This window comes from Corvus brachyrhynchos, unplaced genomic scaffold (assembly GCF_000691975.1).
Source record: "Corvus brachyrhynchos isolate BGI_N302 unplaced genomic scaffold, ASM69197v1 scaffold105, whole genome shotgun sequence".
Classification (NCBI taxonomy): domain Eukaryota; kingdom Metazoa; phylum Chordata; class Aves; order Passeriformes; family Corvidae; genus Corvus; species Corvus brachyrhynchos.
The window spans coordinates 2,414,531-2,425,413 of record NW_008238452.1 but is presented as its reverse complement, the minus strand read 5'-3'; positions in this window follow the sequence as shown (position 1 = coordinate 2,425,413).

Here is a 10,883-nt window from a genome sequence, read left to right as displayed (position 1 = left end):
TTTATTTCCATCAGAGCAGAAATAACAGTATTTCTAGTTAAAACTTTAACACAAATTAAGCTCTGCTTTGTTGGTTACTATTAAGTCAGGAAATACATTCTTTTCATGAGAATTTTTTTTGTAAAAGTAAGATGTTTTCATCCATGCTTCTTAGCCAAACTCTTGATTTTATTAAAAACTGACTGCATTAAAATTTAAAAGTATGACATTTGTTTAAAAAAAAGTGCATTGAGAAAATATTACCACAGTCATGGTACAAATGCCTTTTGTCACTGTATTATCCTCTCTTGAAAAGGGTCCTCGATCAAGTAACTTCATTTTTGATGCTTTACAATCCCTTCTCTTGTTGAACCTGGTGCTTCATGAGAGGTGGCTGAGCCCTAGCCCACAGGGGAACAGGGGTGCATAAAAAATCCAGTGTAGTTTTCACTAGTCATCATATCCACACTTCCAGACACATTTTTCATTGGGGCACCTTCAGGTTTCTTTCCATAGATAATTGAATTTCCAAGTAAAACATAAAATGAACAGTGTTGCATTAAAAAACAGCTTTGATATATAATTTTCAACCTGTCCTACTCATTATTATACACTTAGTATTTCCATGTGTGCTGAGGAGATGATATTATACCTGGGTTAATCATACATGCACTGAAATACATAACTGCACCTTTGGCATCTGCCAGAGAGTTCTGACAGGCTGGCAAATAACCTAGGAGCTGCACCAGACCCTGTTCCCGAGCTTAGCAACTGGAAAATAAAATCATCTGAGGGACCAGGGCAGCAGAGCAAAACAGTGTGTACTGGCAGGCTGAGCTGGTTTTAGTCTCTTCATAAGTAGAATGGTGCATGGCTTATTTTTCTGTCAGTGAGCCAGAAGTTCAGAGGTAGGTGGGGCTGAGTCGATCCAGAGGTAACTGGAGGGAATTTCACTCACACTCCAGCATTGTCCTCTCAGCACAATGCTGGCTACTACCAGCAGTTACTTTCTTCTCCCCTCCACCTCCTCTGCCCTTTTCATTATTACTGCTACACTCAATAAGGTAGCAACATGTGTGCTGTTTTTTCCCAGTCCAGCAACAGTAAGTGTTAAGGAGATGATAGCTCCAAAATGCAACATGTATATCATATTTTGTGACTAACACAATCTCCCAATCAGGACATTTTGATCTTCCAGTTATAGCTAGGGACTTTGGCAGGAAATGATCTTTTTACATGCTCTCATAAACTCTCAGAAAGTCTGGTTTTGTTTCCCTCTTTCTGCTAAAGAACACCAATAGTTTCTCTTTGGTTTCCCAGCGTATGTTTACCAAGATGATAAAGACTGCAAGACGGATCGAAAGAAACACTTGGTTTATTTTATTTTATTTTGGCAGTGATGAGAGTGTGGAATCCATTTTAAAACCAGGAGAAAAATAATTGGCATGTCCCAGTTATTTTTTAGACACAGGCACACATGAATGCATGCACACACAGAGTTTAGGGTTTTTTATGGGTACCTTCTTGACTTGCAGCCAAGCCATGTCAATGCGAGCCAGCTCATGTATTTAATTGTATCAGCATATAATGGCAGACAGATTTTCTTCCTTTCTGTGCTGCAGCACGAGAAGCTTTCCTAGGAAACAGCAGAGTGCATGGTAAGGGAAGTAAACCCCTTGCTTGCATCATCCAACAGAGATTAAAAACGCAGGCACATCTAGATGATAAACTGAAACACAGCATCGTGCCCTCTGTAATTTATGGAATACATGCCTGAACTAATAAATGCCTCAGGGAACAGAGAGGAAGCCTTAAGTGCAGTGGTTACATTAAAATCAGGCTAGACTAGCTAATGTTTTGCTTTTAGGTACAGGCAACAAAACAGAAGCTGCAGTCCAAAACTCAGAAAAATGTGCTGAACTTTCAGCCCTCTTTGTCTCTGTCTCCCTTTCCACAAACACACAACCCTCTGCGTAAATTCCAACCAGGAAATAACAAAAAAATGCTTGGAAAACACAGATATTACTGTTTTGTTATTATGGTCAACATTCACCAGAATATGCAAAAAAAAAAAAAAAACAACCAACAACTTTATGCCTTTTAGGCTTAAAACTTACATTAGAAAATGAAAAAGACTGCAAGTTCTTTATCCAGTGTGTTGGGTTGAAGGTAAGGTCATTGCTTGCCAGCAGGCTATGACTGACTCTAATTAAACATTTTTTATACCACTCATCTGCGGCTGGGGAACATGTCATTAAAACACAGGAAACATTAATCTACAGATTAATGCTATAAAAAGAAAACTTTTACACAATCTTTACTCAACAATTAAAAGAAGCTTACAAAACATTAACCCTTTGAACACTACAACACCACCACCTAGTAAGAGCTCCAGGTGGATGTTAGTCTGTTAGTTCCCTGTTTCTTCATCAAGTCACACCAGTGTGAGTGTACTTATCCCAGTACTGATCCAGTCCTTTGCCTCCATAATCACAGACCTTAAATTAGGGAATTGGTTATGTGTATTTACTGCATTTTGACTATTTGGAACAAACTTCAAATGCTTTTCAGAAAAATGGTGGGTGATCACTCTATAAATCCCTATGTTTCAGGCTAGTCAAGAGCCCAGCATATACTGTTATTTATTCATTATTTATTTTTATCAAGCACTGTGGTCCATCTTGAAGCAATTGCATTGCTCTGTGAAGGCATCTCCATGCTAGCTCCATCTGCTTATGAAAGCAAGAAATGTTTTGGACTGGGTTTTGGGGTAGGAGGGTAGAGACAGAGGGGGATTTATGGATGGGCACAGATTTCTATGCTCTTGTCTATTTACCAGAAGTATGCACAGTTTGCTGCTTCTTCTGAGGTGATATTTAGTTCTTGCACTGAATCCCCCCCATTTACTCTCTTTCCTTTCTGTAAGGAGTTATAGTTAAGTTCAAACCCTTTAAGAAGGGGTTTATAGAGATGAGAAGGGGTTTATAGAGCTGTTTCAGATGGTGTAACTACTAAGATTCAGTTTGTCTTATATTTTATAAATCTAAATACCTACAGAGAGCACATTCAGTATTTTTGTGGGTATTTTTGCAACTAACTTTGAGGACATTTTCTTTCTATTGGTACCTATATATGAATATGTATAGATGAAGAAACAGAACATTTATATTTAACATTTCAATTTGCACTTTTAGAAATGTAGCACATAGTTTCACCAGTAGCATATTATCATTGCTTTTACTTTTCAGGTCTTTTCATAATAAAAAGTCTGTCATCCAGTCCTCACTGTTACACAAGCATTAAGTTAAACTAGTTAAACAAATTCAGATTGCTGCTGGAACCATGGTGGAAATATTTACAGTAAAACTCACCTGGCTTCAAGTATTGTTCCAAAGTTGAAATTCAGCCCAGTTTTGAAAGTTCACAAAGGTTCATTAGCTTATTTGAGCAAAACCCAGGCTCGTTTTCAAGTAAACTTTGGCTGATATTTAGTTCTAGATAAAGGGCACAGTATGATAGTGATGTGATTAAAATGGCTTGAATGAAAACCCTCTGTTCCCTCTTGTGAAGTGGAAGAGAAACATTATTGTTTTGGTTACGCATTCAACACATAAAATCGGCCCCTCACTTTCAGAGGGAGGTTTACTGCTTATGCTCACAAATACTCACTGTGCAGCCAAAGGATTTACACAGTCAGCTAAGAAAATGCAAAATGTGGGCAAGTGACAGTATGGCTGGTTATTTAGGGAGTTAAAATGTCTCCAAAACTGGAATGAGCAAAGTGTGTTCTACCTTAGCAAGAGACAAAAAGGGAAAACAGCATCCTCTAAATCCTTATACACTTAAAACTCTATTCCACATCATTATCATCACTTGATGGATTTATAAATTAATTGTTTCTTATTGTCCATTAACCCAGTGACCCAGATTTTACTGCAGCTCAGACTCAAACAAAAATCCTTCTAATCAGATGGGAATGGAAGATCCTTAATGAAGTTTAAGGACACACTGAAACCTGGTCTGTCTTACCATGCCATATTGCATGTTACTAATCTGCAGAGAGTTACAGCTAGTTTGTCAGTATTAAACAAGGGGGGAATGAGAAAGTATTACCTCCTCTGAGGCTTCAAATCAGTTTTTAGTCTGCTGTGATGACCCTGGCCACCTTCAAGGCTCCCCGGAGAAAAGGAAGAAAGGAAATTAATAAATAGGGGTTCAAAAAGATGGCTGCAGCTCTGAAGAGCATCCACTGCTCTCTTTTTTCATCCCTTAGTGTTGTGAAAAAAGACTGTTTCAACCATATGAAAATATAATAAAATGCATATGTTTCTTTTAAATATGGAAAAGGTATGTAATTAGTTTTACTTTAAAATAAGGAAAAATGGAGACTGGATGAATGTATGCTCACTATAAAAGAGAAAAGAGCACTTTTTTTTTTTTTTAAGAAAGGCTCTTTTTAAAAATTCCTAGTAAAACAAGCAGATGGACTAATTTCACTTAAGCTAAAAATAATACACAAGTGGAGGAAGCTGAACTTGAGCCTCCCTTTGTAGGGAGTGTCAGGTATATATTTAGAGGGATCCACATTTTCCTTGGCAGCTTGGGACAGGAATCAAAGGCATACCTTTGCTGCTTAACAAATCATTATCTTTACCTTTACTGCTTAGGAAAAGAGGACCAGAAGTCTCTGTTGAGTATTGAACCTTCTGGTTGTCCACATAATTTTTAGATCATTCCCTGGCTCCACTGTGGAGTCTTCCAGCCAGCTCTCTTCAAGATGAATGTGAAACGAAGAATTTTAATCCTAAAACAACCTGGATTCAAGGACAGGCTGCTCCATGACTCTGGGTCTAGAAGCTCTTGCTTGGTTTGTGCTTAATGATAGAAATACAACTGAATGGATTTGTCCAAGGCTTGGTAATGTTTTCAAGAGACAAGAAAGGCTTTTAGGAAACTGCCTCGCCCTGTGCCCTTATGGGACGTCAGAAAACCTGATACAAGTTTAATTTGTTTATATTCTGATATGACCAAGTCCCAGTATTACTTCTCTGTCCCTCTCTTTAACAGGTATGTCATGAGATCAAGGAAATTTCACAAAATTCCAGGTTTGATTGTGGATACTGTTTGGTACAGTGCAAAAATAACAGACCTTCTATTTAAAGCATAGATCTACTCTTTCTAAAATAGAGGAATACACCAGATTTTGGGTTTCTTCTAATCAGCTACTTGTAATTTTTCTACTTAAACAAGGCAATTTTCCTTCTTTCAGCTCAGTCTGAGCTTTTCCTTTTATTTTCTCTCCCCTGACCAGCTGAGGAGGGGAGTGACAGAGCAGATTTGGCTGGCACCCGGTGTCCAGCTCAGGATCAACCCACCACACCAACCAACCAACCAAAATCACAATGTTAAGCATGAGGAGGAAGGGGAAGGGAAAGGGAAGGAGCAAAGAGAGAAAGAGGAAGGGAGAAGTGGAAAAGGAGATGCACCTTTTTGAGAGGTGGCAAAAAACAACTTGAAACAATCCTTTTACTAACAAAAACTAAACCAAAATTAAAACAAGTTCAAAAATATAGATCTTCCATATTTATACCAGGTTGCCCTTTGGAATACAATCACATTTTAAATCATGACTATGCAGAGTAAATAGTACTAGCTAGTCTAATTTGTATTTATAATTTAAAGTATTTCTGAAGTGAGCAATCCCTGAGTGAAGAAAGAATGCAAACTCAGAATATGTGTTCAGCAACATTCGCTTAGTAAAAAAAAAAAAACTTTAGAGTTGCTACTGTTGCTCAGTATTAAATCTGAGTAGCTGGGTCTGAATGATTTATGTGCTATGTTATTAAAAGTAAATCAAATAAACACATGGGAGCACCAGTCATTCCGTTTGCTCTCGCTAAATCCCCCTCAGGTTATTTCTCATGTATCAGCAGCGTGGCCAAGCAGACTGCAGGACTGTTACAGTGTCATGCTAATATTTTGGCATCTACAATAAGTAGTGACAAAGGGGAAGACTTTTGACACCCTTGAAAAGTGTTTTGGAAGTGTTTATTCATGTAATTATGACAAGTTGTGTTAATTAATGCTGAAGGACCCTTTTCATGTGACTTTCCTAAAATTACACTTATCTTAGTGTCTTGAACATTTTCAGGATATATTTGAGACCCTATGAAATATATTTATGTACAGGAAACTTAAAATACATTTTCAGAGTTGCAATCCTGCAGCCTTACTCTATTTTCTGCTTCCAAGTTTCACAGGAATTAAGTTTCAAAATCAGTTTTCTTAATGAGTCATAATATCTGAAAAAGATTTTACTATAATTCATATTGAATCATAGGATGAATCACAGAATGGTTTGGGTTGGAAGGGACCTTAAAGATCAGCCAGTTCCAGGCTCCCTGCCATGGGCAGCAACACCTTCCTCTACATCAGGTTTGCTAAAGTAGAATGTGTCCCTGCCCATGGCAGGGACAAATTAAACTTAAATTAACCAAGTTAAACAGATTTAAAATATATCTTCAGTCAAAAAGACTTACAGGCATCATCTCAGGCTTTTTCCCAATGTGACTGCTTTGTACAGAATATTGCAATCCATACATAAATTACATTCATTTTTATAAGGATATCTTTCAAATTATGTTCTCTGTTGTGGAAACTTTCCCATACACAAAGAACATCCATTATATTTTACTTTATTCTAATCCCAGTTATGCTTGTTAGGATTCATGAAAGCTCAGTGCTCTCATTCAAGCTGTGAGAGAACAGACTTTAGAGGACTATGACTTTTTGGACTGCTCTTCTTTCAGGTTCATCTATGATGAAATCAATAGTTTGGGCCATGTTGCTTCTCAAGGAGGATTACAAAGAAATTGTCCATATTTAGGATCTCAGCCAGTGAAACAATTTCCCTTTCTTCTTCTTTCTTACTGGAACACCAAGATGGAAAATTCATACTTGCTGAAGGAATAAAACCTTGTTTTCATGTATGAGCATGCTCCCCAATTAACCAGTTCCTATGGTTGTCATAGACACACATAAATATCACTGGTTTATATCACTAAATACATGTTTTGACCTGTAAAATTGTCACCATTTCTAAATTGGGATGTATCTGTGAAGCTGTCTTTGAAGAAGTCTACCCAATCACTTCTGAAGACACATCTCACAGTGCTTTTCAGTGTGATCCATCTACCATGCAGGACTCGAAAAAATGCACCATTAAAGTTATTGGTTTGGACATCGTATTCCTACTCCTATCACCACTTCTCTCTAAAGTCACGGCTAACCTTCATGCTCTGAAACAAGTTATGAAGTTTCATAGAGTTACTTCTGAGGACCAACATTGCCAAGCACTTATATTTCCCATTATTTATTAATAAAAACAGGAGTTTCACATAAAAAGAATATTAGTACTCAGTGTTTTCCTGGTTGGTTTGTATTCCCAAGGATTAGGTTCTCACCTAGACTACAAAATATATGTTGCTGAGAACCTTCATGAGAGGGCCACCATTCTTCTCTGAAGGCCAAAAAATGGCAGTACACTTATGCCAGCACATGTAGCACAGACAATTCTCTCAAGTAATCCTCACAGAAACTGCAGCCAAAAAAGAGATTGTAGCCAAAACTTTTCAGTATTTGGATTGCCTCTAAATCAACAGACAATATAGAGGAAACATTTCTTATACTGGGAAAAAATACCTATTTTTAAATAGCTTCCATTTTCCTATTAAGCAGAATAGAATTTCCATAAAATAAAATACTCACATTGAGCCTTCTGTACTGACCAGCAGGGAAAGACAGAGCAATCAAAAAGGAGATTATTCTTATTGATTCTTATTTCATTACACTTGAGGAATAGTCAGCAGATACCATCTACAGGTAAATCTTGGAATTAAATTGACACAAACTGCAGTCCAAGACCACCTCTGAGTTCAAAATTCAGTCCTTTCCATTCCGTTTTTTCAAGCCATTTTCAAATTCAAGAAGAAATTTTAAAATCCTCAAAAACTTGTAATATTATGATGGCAAACAACAAATAACCATTTACTAGTTCTATACCTCATTCAGATGCCAGCATTCTGAAAAAGCTGACTTGCATTAAAAAAACCCGGAATTTTTACAAAAAATAAGCTACCATTGGGCATTACAAATGGTATACAGATAATTCCATAAGTCTTTAGAAGTTCTGAAGAACAATACAAATTTTTGTCCCAAAGTACATGCTGTCTTTTTCCCCTCCCTATAATCAAAAAAGGTTAAGCTGTTCTCTGAGCCACTTATTTTTGGGTCAGCAAAGTAAAAGCACTGCTAAAATGTAAGGTTTCATCTTTCAACAGGAAATGTCTGCCTGGAGTAGGATTTACTTTTGCAGCAGCCCTGAGTTTATGGTAGCAATCACTTACACTACAGGGAAAGTGAAGGAGAGAACACGTACCAGGTATTGTACACAAAACTTGTCAGAAAAGCTGAACAACATTTTGAAACAGGCTGTTTCCATTCCAGAGGGAAAGTGGTAGGTGTTCTCTGATGCTGCCTAATTCATTTACAGAAATGTATAAGGTGTTCTTTCCTTGAGCACAAGTAAAATCAACAAAAAAGAGACAGTTTTCTGCTCACTTTTTCAAACCTCTGTTAGTCCAAACACACTCCCAATAGCTGTTTCCTCAGGGATACCTTCTCCATGTTAGACCAAGAGCTGTCTCCTGTCCCTTTACCAACTCCTACATCAGGTTCTTTTTTATTTCATCTTTTTCTTATCTCTCTCACAGACAGGCAAGCAATCAAAAAACAGAGGCTGGGAGAACTGTTCTTGTCCAATTGCCTTCAGTGAGCCTTTCTTGTGTCCTGTGAGAAGACCCTGTATGGGTGACTGCATGTCACCCTCTTGGGTGGCAGCAACAGCTTGACAACTGTTTCATTTCCTTTAGGACCCTAAAATTGCATTGGTCCACTAATTAATTTAGGTTTTAGGGAAATTTAGAGCTATAGAGTCTGATTTTGGTTTGGTTTTTTTCTTACATTTAAATAATTTTTATTTTAATAAAGATAATAATAATAATTTATTTTAATAATGCATTTTAAAGCACTGATGATCAATAAGCAGAGGGTATTCCCCAGAAAATAGGATTATATGAAGTAAACAGAATACCTAGAAAGCAACATTAGATTAATATCTATTGCTTGTTAACAGGATGAAAAAAATTAACCAGAAGGGAATGCTGTTATCTGAAAAATTCAGATGGCTAGCCAGGAAAAGCCAAGAACCTTTTCTGAGTCACTAAGACGAATTGTAGATTTCTGAGGATCTGCCACTCTATCCTTTGATTTAGTGGTTTCTCATGCTAACAAACCTCAGAGCATGAAAGATAAGATGAGGCTCTCATTTCATCAGTCACCTCCAAAGCACAGGTACCACTGATGTCTGTATGGGCATATAAGAAAGTGAAACTACACCATGGGTGACTTTCATGAGGCAGTGGCACTTATTTTTTTTTTTAACTCTAAAAGTAACCAGCAGTCTCAACTTTATGTGGATATCTCTAAGTTACAGCAGCAAAAACAGCATTAGATAATTCTGACACAAAAAAAGCCGAGGTGGAGGTACCTCCATTTTCAGGACGGAAATCCTGTTTAAGCCCAGCTGGACTACCAGCTCATTCCAAGCTTGCTGCTGAATTTATATTGAGTGCTAATGATCTCCAGCTAATTCCAGATTGGAGTTAAGAGCTTACAACAGAAACTGACCTTTGCTGTCCCAGAGGAAAAGAGGGAGTGAAATGATTATCTGAGGCTATTTGTTAGGTCTGAAAACCCACTTAATGGATCAATAAATCAAACAGCGAATGAAGCTGGTTTAGAAAGCAGGTGTGTGGATTCTGGTACTAAATAGGTGTTTCATGTGAGAGAACAGTGTGGGTTATGTTAGACTGAATGAAATCAGCAGAAGTGTATCCTGTAAAGCCCCAAAGCAGGATGACATTTGTTCTAATTTTATTATCCCTTCTTGTAAGAACACAGTAAAACACCCTTGGATGTGTAGCTTGCACAAAATGTGTCAACACAACATGCATGTAACATTTGGTAAGTTGTAATGCAGTACACTAGTAACAGATAAATGCATGAGTGTTTATAAAGGTAGAACAGTCAAGGGCCACCAGGAAACACCAAAGACTGCTTAGTGCTCAGGTTTAGGATATCTTCTCATCTGAGACAGAAAAATATATCACTGAACAGTCCTAGAAGAAAAATGATGGACAGGACAAAAGGAGGACAAGCTTGCTTGGGAAAATTAAAAGAAAGTGAAGCCCTAAGCCTCATCTTTCCTATCCTGCCTATGGCATAGAATAAGGGCACTCCAGAGACAACTGCTTTTTCCAAGTGATATTCAGCTTACCAGCAGATGTAGAGAAAACTACCACAGAAAATGCTGCAAGAGACAGACGCATTATGCCAAGAGTGCTTCATTAGTCCATCGGGAAATCAATGGTCTTCATCAAAAAGAGTGACGTGTAAAAGGCTACCAGAATACCTATTTTGGAATATTTTAAGATGGTTTTGTCAGTTTAGGGTCTTTTAATTAGTAAATTATGCCAGACTGGGGTTTTTTTTTAAAAAATGGTAGAAATAGTAGAGAAAATAGGCTTTTTTTCTGACAACATATAATACTTTAGTTTATCTGAATTTGAAAGGCACTGCATGGTACAATGTGCTGTAGCGTACCACAATGTTCAGAGTGTTCTCTCAGAAGAATGATTGTACAGTAAAATCACACTTTTTCCGACTCTTTTCATTACATGCTCATGTATTAGAGTGGAATAAGGCCAGAGCCTTATTCTATTCTCTGTCAAATAAATAAACACAGAACAAGTAGGCAGCATATAAACTTCTTTTTCACATCACAG